The sequence below is a fragment of the Leguminivora glycinivorella genome, chromosome 21, assembly GCF_023078275.1.
Source record: "Leguminivora glycinivorella isolate SPB_JAAS2020 chromosome 21, LegGlyc_1.1, whole genome shotgun sequence".
In the NCBI taxonomy this organism is placed as follows: domain Eukaryota; kingdom Metazoa; phylum Arthropoda; class Insecta; order Lepidoptera; family Tortricidae; genus Leguminivora; species Leguminivora glycinivorella.
The window spans coordinates 13,934,271-13,948,448 of NC_062991.1; the positions used below are offsets into that span (position 1 = coordinate 13,934,271).

A 14,178-nucleotide genomic window follows, 5' to 3' on the forward strand; every position below is an offset into this window, starting at 1 on the left:
CATTATATAAGATAGTATTCAGAGCTGTGTTAACATGAAATGATTCCCATCAGTGAACAGATTGCAGTAGCTATTGCATTTAATAATTAGGGATATGGTGAATCACACACTAGCAAAATTATGAAGGAAGGTGGTAAATGAAACACCCACAAAATGCTTTATTAGTAATATTGAAAAGGTGCACAAAAACAAAAAAAACCCAGAGCATATATGTTCATTTCATTTCCATTAGACGGATAAGCGCCACTCCATGCAGGAAAAATAGAATAGAGAAGTAACTTTTAGTTAGGATTATTCAGGCAACAATGGGAAAAAAGATATTATGTTCCTCTTCTCGATGACTTTTGAAAAGTATCTTGATGTGAGACACGTTGAGTGATGATCATATTTGGTGTAGTCAGTGTAGGCGTTAGAAGTGATTGTACATGGAGAAGAATTTTAACTCTTTCATTGAAACCTGGAACAAAAATGAAGGGTAAATACATTTCAGTTAAAACATTTAGAATGCAATTCCACTATTGGATGTGCATTCCTTTTTTATACATACAGGTCAACAAGTCATATAATGAATTGCATTGTTTGTCAAGACATCTTCATGAAGTTGGCTTTCAATGATATTGTAATATTGTATTGTCATCCCACTTATTGGTTTTATAAAATTTCAGCTCTTTAGGTAGCATGTAGCTAGTAAATATATCAACTATGGAGTAGTCTACAATATAACCCAAGGTTACAATAGGAAAGCATAATTGCCAAGAGCAAGCTTTTTAAAATATTTATCAGTAGATTGTGATTACACTAATTCTAGTATACTATAAAATAGAGTGAGGAAGTTGATCATAGGTTTCCTATATTTATGACTTTGTCAGATTATCCGTCAGTCTGTGTTTTGAGTCTTTAAACCAGTTATCAGTGGATGGAGCAGGTTAGCATAGATTAAGTACTTATGAATGTAGATAAATAAGCTAGACTTAAGATTTTAGACTTAGTAGTAGTGTTTGTGCCAAATATAGTGCACAGTATAATAGTTGAATGAACAAATGGAGTCAGTCTGTAATAGACTTGCTATTATTAGAATCAGGAATAAGGGCAAACAATATTATTTACCCTAGAGTAAACCAAAGAATAATAAATAAATAAATAAAACATTTTACCATTGTGGATGTAGATCAGACATACAGGAACTGAGCCAGGTCAGCCTGGGAGTCATTCTGTTGCCAGTGAATGTGTTTCGAGCACACACACATACACAAGTTGCTCAGTCAAAGGGGCATGCCAATGGAGTTCCAATTTGTGCGCAGCCGGGGAAGGGGCAGGACGTTGTTCCTAGTATAATGGCAGCGGTGTTCAGCATACTCTGGAAAATTTAAAAATATATTTAGTAATTAAGTAGGAAATAAGTCCTAGTTATAAGCATAAGTTATAAGAATAAGATTGGTAGAGATTTTATAACTAAATAGGTATTTGATCATTTTATTAATTAGGGTCTATTTTAATTAAGGGATAAATTTCAAATTTTATCCTACTAAACTATTATCGAAATAAAGTTTAGCCAAATAGAATAAAAGAGAGATAATTGACTTAACAACAACATAAAAGTTAAATAAATAAATAAAAATTGAAGGGGCATTTTTGTACAGGCCTACTTGATTACAAACTAAGCATGATTCTTATTATTGACATTCGGTAATGCTTACATTCTTCATTTATACAATTTTTGCTTAAAACCAACATTGCTTGGTCATACTTTAAAATTCATTCAACCTCCTTGCATTATTCTGGTGTTTGCCATGGCTCATGGAAGCATGGAGTCTGCTTGACAGCTAATTCCAGGATTTGGCGTAGGCACTAATTTTCAATAGGTCCTATTGAAATTAGTCTGGTTTCCTCACGATGATTTCCTTCACTCAAAAGCAACTGGCAAATATCAGATGACAGTTCTCAAGGACAATGGGTCGCGGTTCGAACCCGTACCTTATAATTCAAGGCATACAAATAATTTTATTAACACTAGGTGAGATTAGTTAACAGATTACAGAATCATTAGACATTAAAAGTGTAACTTACATATTACGAAGCAGTACAGGTGATGCAAGCCGTGATCGTCGGTGCCTTGTCTACTCATGGAAGCGGTCCGTCGAAAAGGAGCTGTGAGTGGCAGCGAGGTCACGTGGGTCGCTGAAGATAGGAAGGCGTGGCGTGAGTTTGTGAAGGCCCTTTGTACCTCCGGGGTGTCTTAGGACTATAACACCCACACATAACTGGTAAGGTAGTATAGTGGCACTGGGGCTTAACTCCAAGGGGCATCTAGCACCCAATACCTGAAACATGTAAATAGGCGGACATAAGAAATAGGAAGTTGTAGGCTTACTAAAATTCTCCATCTCTAAGACCAGAATTAGAATGTTATTGTAGTGCGCTATAGGAATTAGACAATCTCTCTATTGGAAAACATGTTACCATTTTAGCAAGTCAAGATTTAAACTAAACTATGAACTGCTTTGTGATGGACAAGTTAAATACATTATTACTTACGGCGAAAACTTGGCTAATTCCATTATGGTATCATCAAATCATCATGAAAGAAAACCACGTAGTTCCACTGGCGTCATGGGGTCATTTTATTATTGTAGCTAAAGGTTCGGTTTGTTTCATTATTGTTCATGATGTTTTCCATAATCTAAAACCAAACAAGCATTTATTTATTACATTCGTTATACACATTTTGTGTTGTATTTACCACATTACTAACAACATATATCATTACTTAGTTAATGTATTACTCACTTTTTTATGATTTATAACAAATACAAGCCAGCAGGTCGATAAATTACGTAATTTTCTGTTCCAAATAATGCGTGTACGTCTGAACGGCATCCATTTTTCTTTTATTTCTGTCTGATTGACAGTAATGACGTGGCAATGACGTCAGCATAGCAAATGTTGCCATAGAAAAATCAAAAGGGCTCTATAGATCATAAGACATTTGACGGACCGGATGCGACTAAAATTTATCCAGTATGAATGGGGCTCTGCAGACTATGTGTAACGAATTGTAGAATAATAAAATAGAGACAGTGATTTGACGTTTACATTCAATCTTAATGTTTTTTTTATATAAATATGAAATAAATAAATAAATATTGGGGACATCTTACACAGTTCAACTTAGCCCCAAACCTATCAAATTTTGTGCTGTGGGTGCTAAGCGACGATATGCCTATTTGAATGGATAAAAACATGCTGTATACATGGAAAACATCCATGACTCATATAAATAATATATTTTGTGGAATTTCATTAAGGAAAAAAAAAAATATTTTTAAAGTAAAACTTTGTTTAGACATTTAGTATACTATGACAAATTAAAAGGTCAGTTAAAGAACACCAAATTTCAAACTTTCTATGTTTTGCTAAATAACGGATCGTAGAACCATATTAGTTATAAAATGACATAAATAGGTAATGCGTAGTAGTACAGGATTTACTAGCTTTTGCCCGCGGTTTCGCTCGCATACTGTTCGAAACGTAATTCTTGTTCAATCGGTTACGAAACAAAGTAAGATTTCAGTTGGATCTGTAGATGTCGGTGTACGGTACTTTAGCCATGTTACCATCGTTGAATAACAATGCAACAATCGTTGCAATCATTTATTTAGAAAAATAGTACGTACATTATTATGTGCAACCAAGTCTTATATTTCGTCATGTTTGGAAACTTTCACTCATGTGTCTTTCCATCTTTTTTATGTAATACGTCGGTGGCAAACAAGCATAAGGCCCGCCTGATGTTAATAAGCTAATGATAGGTCAGTATGTATGTATGTGTGTATGTTTGTAACGATAATACTAGAAGATAGTTATGTCATAGAGTTGGAAGATGTTATCAGAGCAGTCAGGCGTAACAAGTTAGGTACTTGTATTATTTTTCCTACTTACAAAAGGAGAATTCTTAGCAGTATCATCTTCCATGATTTAACTTTGCGTCTTGAACTATAGGTTAAAAAAAAATGTAAGTAATTAATACTTAACGGTAATTGGCATCACATACAATATTTTGCAGTTTTGCGTGCCGTTTGTATAGGGTTAATGCGAAAGTTAAATGTAAGACGTGATTGCATAAGGTGATTCATAAAGTAAAAAATAACATAGTCTCTGTACTTACGATATAAGTACCTATGTTTATTATTTTTAATTTCTGATCAATTTGAAAAATTGAAATAGCAACAAGAAAAAGGGAGAGCTTTTTAATTATGATATTATTTTTACTGTCATTATCTAAGTAGACTTGCAGGTATGTCAGAAACAGTGAAATTGAGCGCATGAGGAAGGATGAAATCTGAACGAGTAGTATAAATGAGATTAGCATAATAGAAAGAAGAGAGGAATTAGCTAGATGAATGGATGAAGTGTTATCTGAAGATAGGAAGGGTTTCTTCGTGTTTGCAAGCCTGAGAATAGTGACGGCAGTTATTGGAATTTCGAAATGGGGAAAGGGTTACACAAACTTGATACCAAAAGAGTTAGGTGTTAGGATAAATAATTTATACCTTTTACAGGTACATTCTTTTGGTAACAACATACTCTACATGCCGCTAACAAACGAACTAAACACACACCCTGTGTCTTTATGGGATAAATCAGATAATTTTGTCTGGCATATATAAAAAAAAAATGTGACTTAACATGGAATCATATTTATAAAATTGTTGACTTGATTAAAACATTGATTGTCTGATTACTCTTATAATTATACATAGGACATTATGCCGAGAAAGGAGGAAAATTATTGATTAGTATTGAGTTGTGGACTGGTTCCTTGAACTATGGGGAGAACAGTTGTCAGTGGCTACCTGAGAATAGAAAGGCTTTTTCTTTCTAGTGAAGAGATCTTTGTAAGTTCATAATATCTGTACAATGGAGATAGCGGGTTACCTGTCGGACAATGTGACTAACTACCCATATGAGGATGCAAGGATTTTACCATTGGGTACATTTGATTCACAACCAAATGCTTTTACTGGAATGAAAATTCTGGCTGGTGGCAATTTGACTCATGTGTCTGGGTAACTATTAAGTTCATAATTCGTGCTGGATCAGTGAGGTTCTTTTGAGTATTGGTCACTTTTATTCACCACAACTATGAAAATGGGAAATTGAAAATTTCAATAACTGAATTATTTTATTGGTTATTTTCGTTTAACACAAAATGTTATTTTGAATCAAACGAAAATAAAAGGGGCAGATGTAACGGACCACACAGTCCTCGGTTCAAATCATAAGATATATCTATAATAATTATGCTTAGAAACAAATGCATACAGAGATAAAAACTTAAAAATTGCAAATAAATAAAACGAAAACAACTTACATACAAAATGGAATTCCAACAAATTAAAAATAGAAATTCTCGGAATTAAATCCGGCACAATAGGCGTTTTAGGCACAATAGGCGTTTTAGGCACAACTGGCACATCCGGCACATTAGGCACTATTTGCCATTTAACAACACAGCGCATGCGTTAAAATCGGGACAATAAAACTCAGAGCGCAGCGTCAGAGAGGATCATTCGGCTAGGGAACGTTGAGGAGCTCACTTCAGAAGAATAGGTGGAGTCATTCGACTAGGGAGCATTGAAGGGAACACATCAGGAGTTTAAGAAGGAAGCGGACTTGAGGCACGAGCATTGAGAGGTTGGAGACTGGCGAGAAGGTATCTTGGTAAAATAGACTTGAAGACTACAAGTAAGTGACCAGATTGTTTATTTTAAATGTGTTTATATTTGTAATTTTAGATTAGTGCTATTATCTGAAGGTGATAATTTTAATATTGGTACTTATTCATTTCATATGAACAAGATATTCATGAATGTTATATTTATGTGGTAATTATTTAAAGACGTACAAATTTCAATTTATTTATTACATACAATTAACTCTAACGGTTAATTTGGAATATTATTAATTAAAATTGAGATCTGAGTATCTCTAATATGACTACTACATGAAACAAAATAGATACATAAAATATTACACATAATTACTTTATGTACATACACATTCTATTAGCTAGAATCTCCTTGGGTGTTTAGAAGGATTTCCATACTATTGTCTCATTCCTAAGTAAGATAATTTGCTATTTCAGTGAAAGTAGGATTAATATCTTTATTTATTGTTCTTAACATGTAAACTTTATTAGAGTTAAAGGATAACTTGTGGGAATTATTACTAATACTAAATACTAGGGAGGCATAGGACATCTATGGATGTTAGGATCCTGTCGCTATCAAGGAGAATCATTGATATAAAAATAAGATTGTTCACAAAAGTTGAATCATTGACACTGGCCTCGAGATTGGCAGACTTTGGAATCATCATTCCATTTTCATAATATGGTTAACGATATCGTTGTCTGGGAGATCAAACAATTCTAGCATTGACTAGTGAAACACGATGTCAAGCAATGGACCACTATACTCGGAACGTGGGAAATTGCACGCATATAGAATTTATATTTTGAGATCTTGGACAACCTTCGATGGCTATGGCCGAACCAAAATATATATATATGGGATGGCGTGTGAGTCTGGGGTTTTGTCGTTCGAAAGGCTAGATCAATGAAGTATTTGTCTTAGTATCAAAAGAAGGTCAATGAATAGGCCCAATAAAGGGTATCAAAATAGATATTCTGTTTCCTTGATAGACCAGGGGTAGGCAGAGCAGTTTCTATCCTGACGGTAGAGGACTAGGTTGCAGAAACATCCCAAAACATATAAAATTATACTGGGATTAAAGGGTCCTTGATTAAATATTTGATATCTACTACTATGGTAGTACATTTTTAAGTAGTGCAAAGACACTTTACATCAGTTTACTTTTGTTCTAAGGATCCCATTTGTTCAATGTTTGATAAAACATAAATTGAATCAGCAACCTGGTTTGTCCAAATGCTCGAGCGAGGTCCTTATAATAGGCTATCTTATACTTTTAAACGAGCAATTCTTGTATATTTATTTATTTATTTATTTATTTATTTATATATATATTTATTTACACTGACGATCTCGGAAACCGCTCTAACGATTTCGCAGAAATTTGTTATGTGGGGGTTTTTGGGGGTGAAAAATCGGTCTAACTTATCCTTAGGTCCCGGAAAACGCGAATTTTCGAGTTTTCATGCGTTTTTCTTCGCGCGCCATCTCGTATGCAGTAGTTGTACTGTTAAGACAGAATTCTTTCGGTCGATGTAAGTACTATTTATTGCAAACACTAGATGGCGACACAGGTCAAGGCTAAAACGAATAGAAAATACACTATTTGAGTTTTTGTGGCGAAATGCGCGCCATCTCGTGTGGAGTAGTTGTGTTGTTAAGGCTGAGAATTCTTTCGCTCGATGTAGGTACTATTCATTTTTGAACTAGATGGCGACACATGTCAAGGATACGAAACAGAACCGAGCGAAGCTCGGTTGCCCAGATATTGTTATATTATACACCTATTATTCCTACGTATAAGGGACTCGTGGGTCGGAAACAATTAACCCCATTTTAAATAATGTCTTGTATATATTTTTAATATATTTCCTGTATTTATATTCCTTACACAATTTTACCTATCTCGCACACTCTTATCTCAACGCACTAAATTCTTTCACAAATGTCGTTCTCTCTGCTTATTATACCTCAAGTGAATATATTACTGCCTTAGTTTTATCAACTTAAATTTACCCCTAATAGCAAGTTCCTAAAGGTAAAAAGAATCTGGATTGCTATGCACAACTACGGGGTCCTACCAAATGTCATGATTTATTTATAATTACACTTATGGTAACAGTAAAATACATTTGAAGTGTGGCAACATTATTACGTTACCCTAAAAATACACGGGTTATTGGTAAAATAATATTATACTACTGGCAACACGGCGGTAGGTTCAATAAGTGGTGGGGATGATGGCAAGACGGGAGAGAGACACGACCGGCTCGTTCACTTGGGTCGAGTGGTCGAAGAGAGCACATCGTAAAAGATCTATCAAATAAGTGTATCTGTGAGTACCCCTTGTTGTGTAGATAATATTCAGAGTAGGATAATGGTGAAGCTCCACATTTCAGAAGTGTTAACGTACCACTTACCCACAATAGAAAATTGAGATTTATTTTGACATTAACAATAACGTACTTCATTCAATGAGTTTATGGTGAATAACAAGATGTAAGTTTTCTGGAGATTGTACTTACAAGCCATATTTGTAAGTACCTATTTAAAAATTAAGTGCGTGATGAACTTGCAGGTAGTTTTAAAACTCCAAAGTGAATAAAGTAGTTATTTACTAGTACGTCGTATTATTTTGTGTTTAAGATTTAATTTTATTGTAATGTGCAGTCCCTGTTGGTTTTAGTACCTAAGCGAATAATTGATTACCGGTTGTAAAATTCATTACAAATTTTTTTTTTTGGTGAATTGTAGATCATGTAAACACATTTTGGATTATGAAAAATTTAAACTCGGATGACAGTGTAGCAAGAAGATAAAGTTTTAAATGATTATTCCAGTTAACGTTCTAGTGAGAATTTAAATTATTTTTCAGTGAATTTTGAAAACTTAAAGGGTTTTTGCAGTATTCATGTTGTGATTTCATTAAAAGTCGCGAGCGCACACAGGCTGCAGTGGTTGCCTAACATGTGACTGACGACGCGCGACAAACTTCTTGTGGGAAATTCGCCTGCGTTAATATTTAATTACGGTTGTATATCATGGGTTATTGTTACCATGAGCTAAAGATAATGGCTATTTTGATGAGATGAGATACATAAGAAATTTAAAATATTTTTATATACGGTCAACCCAATCCTGTCACAAAAAAAAGGTAAATTAAAAAAAAAAATGCCGGGCTAACAACACTGGGTTTTAAATTGTTCGCGTTTGAGTTGTATCTTATTCGTGAACATATTTGTTTAAATTTACTAAGCAACTATAATAAATAATTTATAAATTTGACATTAATATTTTTTAGAAGAATTAATAGTAATTGCGATTTTGATAGAAAATCTTGAAATGGTTATTGAAAAATAGACAAACGGTTGTAATTCTTTGTTAGTCAAGTTTGACTAAAAATGAATACCGTGGCATGCATATTAAAGTTGCAGCAATGTGTAAATTTGGGGTATAATTATTGCGTCTGCGGCTGTTTGACGTAATTGTTGCTTTTTGGTCGTTTCATAGGGATACCATACTTTAGTCATAATCCGGTTGACAGACTATAAGTGTACATGTTAAGTAAAAAAAGGGTTTATTCTGTGTATTAGTCATGGAGCAGAGATGTGAGTTTCGTTGACATTCTCGTATTAGAAAATTTGTATTTGGGGTAAGTTAGACCCCACATGGAGTACTGCTGTCACCTTTGGGCAGGAGCACCTGGATACCAGCTTGGACCCTTTGACTCGATCCAGAGACGAGCTGTACGAATTGTCGACGATCCCACACTCACAGACGGTATTAAACCCTTAAGTCTAAGGAGAGACTTCGCCTCCTTATGTGTGTTCTATCGCCTGTACAATGGGTTGTGTTCTGAAGAACTGTTTGACATGATGCCAAAGGCCACTTTTCATCATCGCACCGCTCGCCATCGACAGGGCGCTCATCCACACACCTTGCTACCTAAATGGTCGCGCACCGTGCGGTTTCAGAGGAATTTCCTCCCACGAACGCTCCGGCTGTGGAATCAGCTCCCTGTCGAGGTATTCCCGATGAACTACAGTAAGAGGTTCTTCAAAAAAGGAGTGTACAAGTTTCTAATGGCTCGGCAACATGCATGTGACACCCCTTGAGTTGCAGGCGTCCATAGGTTACGGTGACCGCTCTCCATCAGGCGGGCCGTATACCTGTTTGCCACCGACGTGGTATAAAAAAAGTTGTCGGCATTTAAGATGAGAGTAAGCTCTTTTTATTGAAAATTTAAGGTCTTGTTGGTCCAGAAATACAGCAGGCGATGCAAGTTATTAATGAGATACATCTGCGAGCCTAGCACGCTAGTGTGATATAGATTATCGCGTCTGAGCGTTCTTTTCGCACTATTTGTAAGCGCGAAAAGGACGCACCGACGCGATAAGCTATATCACACTAGCGTGCTAGCCCCGCTGGACACTACTAAGATATTATTTCCGCTGATTTCTTAAAATGTTCTTAATTTCCATAATAAGCGACACGACTAAAAAAAAGCGAATTAGTCCGTCAGTTAGGTTATCAAAGAATTTTAGACACGTATTTTTGCTTTTTTCTCGTAAACGAAAAATGACGACGGTACAGTGCGTTGAAGTTTCGCATGACGTCACGCCTAGGTACAATTTTTACTTGGAACTCTTAGAAGTGACGTCACAAGCCCCCACTCCGGAACTTTGATGCTCTATATCTTTGTATATTTTCATTAATCAAAAAAAGCGAAAAATGATAAAAGGGAAACACCAAGTTAATCAATAATATGATTTATTTTCATAAATGTAATTTATTTACATGCTTCACAATTTATCTAAGCAAATACATCTTACCTTATATATTTCTATGTCGGTTTAACACTATCTTTCACCACTTGTTAATCACTTGACACACCATAAACGACTGCCTGAAAAGTGGCCTCACCGCCTTTTTATTAACTACCTGTCCCGCCATTTTACTGACTACCTGCTCGTTGTGACCTGATTGGCCTTTACTCGACCAATCAGGGACGACGACCAATGAGGTGAGAGGTAGTGTTGCCAGATAAATAATAAACGTTATTAATACAAATTCAACGATAGGAATTAACATTCAATTGATAATATTATTGTTCAAGGTATATTCTGCATGTACATAATAATAGACGCTAACAGCTCGGCCGTCCTAAACAAAAGCGAGTCCCTTCGCGTTATAAGTGAAATTAAAATTTTGTATACAATTTAATGTTATAGATACCAAATAATATCTTGCCCTAGATTTTTTTTATTATTTAAATTTTATAATAATTTTCGCATGCTTCATTTACACACACTCTTAAAATATATAATTTGCTATCATTATACATATAAGATTAAAAGATAGACTTAAGTTTAGTAAAAGTATGATTTATGAAACCTTATTAACAATATTTCATAAATATTCATCATAAATTAAATTAAGTTACTTTATAACAATTGATCAATACACAATCAGAACATCAAAATAGGCATTGTACAGGATATTTGAGGTTGCAATAGACAATTATAATTAAAATCATAGCTCTCTTAGTTTACAAGTTTACTGGACATCAGGAGCTGATGTGTTATCGGAATCTGTGTAATCATCAGATTCTGAAGTTTCTAGATCTCTATTAAATGCTAGCCACGGTTTTAGTTTATCTATTGCGACCACATTTTCATATTTACGATGACCGCGCTTGCGTGTTAACGGGGTGTCTTCTATTAAGAAACGATCGTTAGGCAACACTTTTGAAACCCGGTATGGGCCTTGAAATTTAGCAGCTAGCTTTTTTGACGTACCATCGCTTGGAACCTCCCGCCTTACACTAACTAAATCATTTACTGAATAAATTAAGTCTGTTTTGCGTTTAGAATCGAACCTCGCTTTGTCCTTTTCTTGCTGTCGTGTTATACGTTTTCCTGCCTCAATCCTAGTCTCCTGCAAGTCTTTTATATTACTTCCCCTAGTATCGTCTAATACCTCACTCAAGACATTTTCAGAGCTGCAATTAACGTTAAACGCAAAAAGGAGTTCCGACGGGCTTTTTTGTGTTGTTTTGTGTACGGTAGTGTTAAGTCCTACTTGAATATCGCATATGTACTCATCCCAGTTTTTGTCATCTTTGTCGTTTGTTTTTGTAGATAACGCACTAAGGATGGTCCTATTATAACGTTCACATTGCCCATTAGCCCTAGGGGTTGCTACGGCATTCAGGATGTGCTTTATATTTTTTTCTTTTACGAATGCGCGAAATTTGTTGCTAGTAAATGATGTTCCTCTATCCGTTATGAGTCTTGTGGGTGCTCCGAAGCAGCTTATATGTTCTTTTAGAGCCCAAATAGTAGTTGAGGTTTTAGTATCTTTTACTGGTTTGATGTTAGTATATTTGGTAAACCCGTCAACAATTACCAAAAGATAACAATTCCCCTTCTGCTCCGTACGAACGGGCCTAAATGGTCTGCATGTATAGTGTGGAAAGGGACTTCTGTTCGCGGAATCGGATGTAACTCCCCTTGTTTCATTCCGGTCGGATCTTTAGTCCGCGCACATTCTAAGCAAGATCTCACATATTTTTTTACGAACTTTCTCATTTTTGGGAACCAATAAGTTTGTTGTATACGTCCTAAAGTCTTATCGAACCCGAAATGTCCTATGTCGTCATGATTCATTTTGGCGATTTGCCACCTCACACCCTTAGGAACGACCCATCTAATGTCACTGTCCTCTTTGCCTACGATACGATACACCTTGCCATTTTTTATTTTGTAATTATTGAGCGTTTCTTTGAGCCCGTTAGACGCTGGATCACTTAGTATTTCTTTAATACGTAGTATCTCATCATCACTGTTTTGCACGGTGGTGATCCAGTCCTCCGTGCCAATAGTAAGTACTTCTAGGACATGTGGCTCCTCCCTAGCTTCCTCTACCGGGTTCCTACTTAGAGCATCAGCATGCTTCATCTTCGATCCAGGTCGATACTCAATGTCGCAGTCAAACTCTTGTAATTGCACCCACCAGCGCGCAATCCTGGGTACAAGGTCTCGCTTAGATAAAGTCGTTCTCAATGCGTTACAATCCGTCATGATTTTAAAAGGGATACCTAGTAAGTAAACTCGAAACCTATTAAGCGCCGAGACTACTGCAAGGGTTTCCAGTTCGAACGAATGAAATTTACGTTCATCAGGTGTAGTTTTTTTACTGAAATACGAAACTGGCCTAAATACCCCGGAATCGTCTTTTTGCAATAAAATCCCGCCTATGCCAAATTTACTAGCATCAGTATGGACTTGTGTTTCTCTTTTGGGATCATAGAGGGCTAACAGTGGTCTTTGTGTTAAATGTAATTTTATGGCTTCAAAGGCCTCGTCCTGGTCAGGTCCCCAAGTGAAATCAGCGTTTTTCTTCAGTAGGTCTGTTAAAGGTTGTGCTAATGTCGCAAATCCTTGAACAAACCTCCTAAAAAAACTAGCAAGGCCAAGAAACTGTTGTAATTCACGTGGAGTTTTTGGAACTGGAAATTTTGAAACCGCCTCAGTTTTCTTTTGTCCCGGTTTGATTCCGTCTGCGTTAATTTCGAACCCAAGAAACTCTACGCTATCCATGAAAAAATGGCATTTTGACAACTTTAGGGTGAGTCCCCCTTGTCGAAGCAGGGAAAGGACTTCCCTCAGTCGATCTAGACCCTCTCTGAAAGAGTGTGCAGGAATCAAGATATCGTCCATATATACGAGAGCATACTTAATTTTGGCCTCTGCTAAGATTTTATTGATTGTCCGTTGAAAAACAGATGGGGCATTGACAAGGCCGAATGGCATTCTAGTAAACTGGTACTGACCATCAGGCGTAATGAACGCAGTTTTTTCTTGTGACGCTGGTTCTATGGGAATTTGATAGTAGCCAGACGCAAGGTCTAATGAAATGAATACATTGTTTCCGGCTAATCTGTCTAATTGGTCATCTATCAAAGGTAGAGGATAATGATCTTTTTTGGTACGCTTATTAAGCGCCCTATAATCTACGCACAATCGTTTTTCGCCTGTCTTCTTTTTAACTAATACAATTGGGCTAGCGTATGGTGACGAGGATTCTTTCACGATCCCAGCGTCAATCATTTCTTGGACCATATCATTAACTAATGTTCTCTCACTATATGACATGCGATAAGGTCTATAAACTACTGGATCTGAATCAGTAAGTTCTATAACCATCTCGCCTGCCTTAGTGAACCCTATGTCCTTCAAACTAGATGAGAAGCAATCTGCAAATTCGGTAAGTAACTCTTTCAGCTGCTGTCTTTCAGTTGCGGTCACTTGGTTTCCACATTGGACACCTTCATCGAATCCGACCTCATTGTACGACACAGAACATACATCACGATTTTTTATAATTGGGATAGAGCGGGTTAGTAAAGAGCCCTTTTTAAACGAGATTGAAGCGCTACATATGTTTTGAACAAGCAAGTGCCCTA

General features: G+C 36.1%; 1 protein-coding gene and 2 long non-coding RNA genes across 3 annotated transcripts in view; all 3 read right to left on the minus strand.

Annotated features, from left to right (window-relative positions):
- The window catches only part of LOC125237399 (vinculin), a 90,584-nt gene that overhangs the window by 56,064 nt on the left and 20,342 nt on the right, over positions 1-14,178 (minus strand). The window lies entirely within an intron of this gene.
- On the minus strand, positions 335-2,170 carry LOC125237401. Its single transcript, XR_007178322.1, has 3 exons — positions 2,068-2,170; positions 1,155-1,357; positions 335-457 (listed from the first exon to the last, which is right to left on the minus strand). It is a non-coding gene; the product is annotated as an uncharacterized LOC125237401 (long non-coding RNA).
- Positions 2,181-2,865, minus strand: LOC125237400. The gene is made up of 3 exons (XR_007178321.1): positions 2,788-2,865; positions 2,536-2,680; positions 2,181-2,321 (listed from the first exon to the last, which is right to left on the minus strand). It is a non-coding gene; the product is annotated as an uncharacterized LOC125237400 (long non-coding RNA).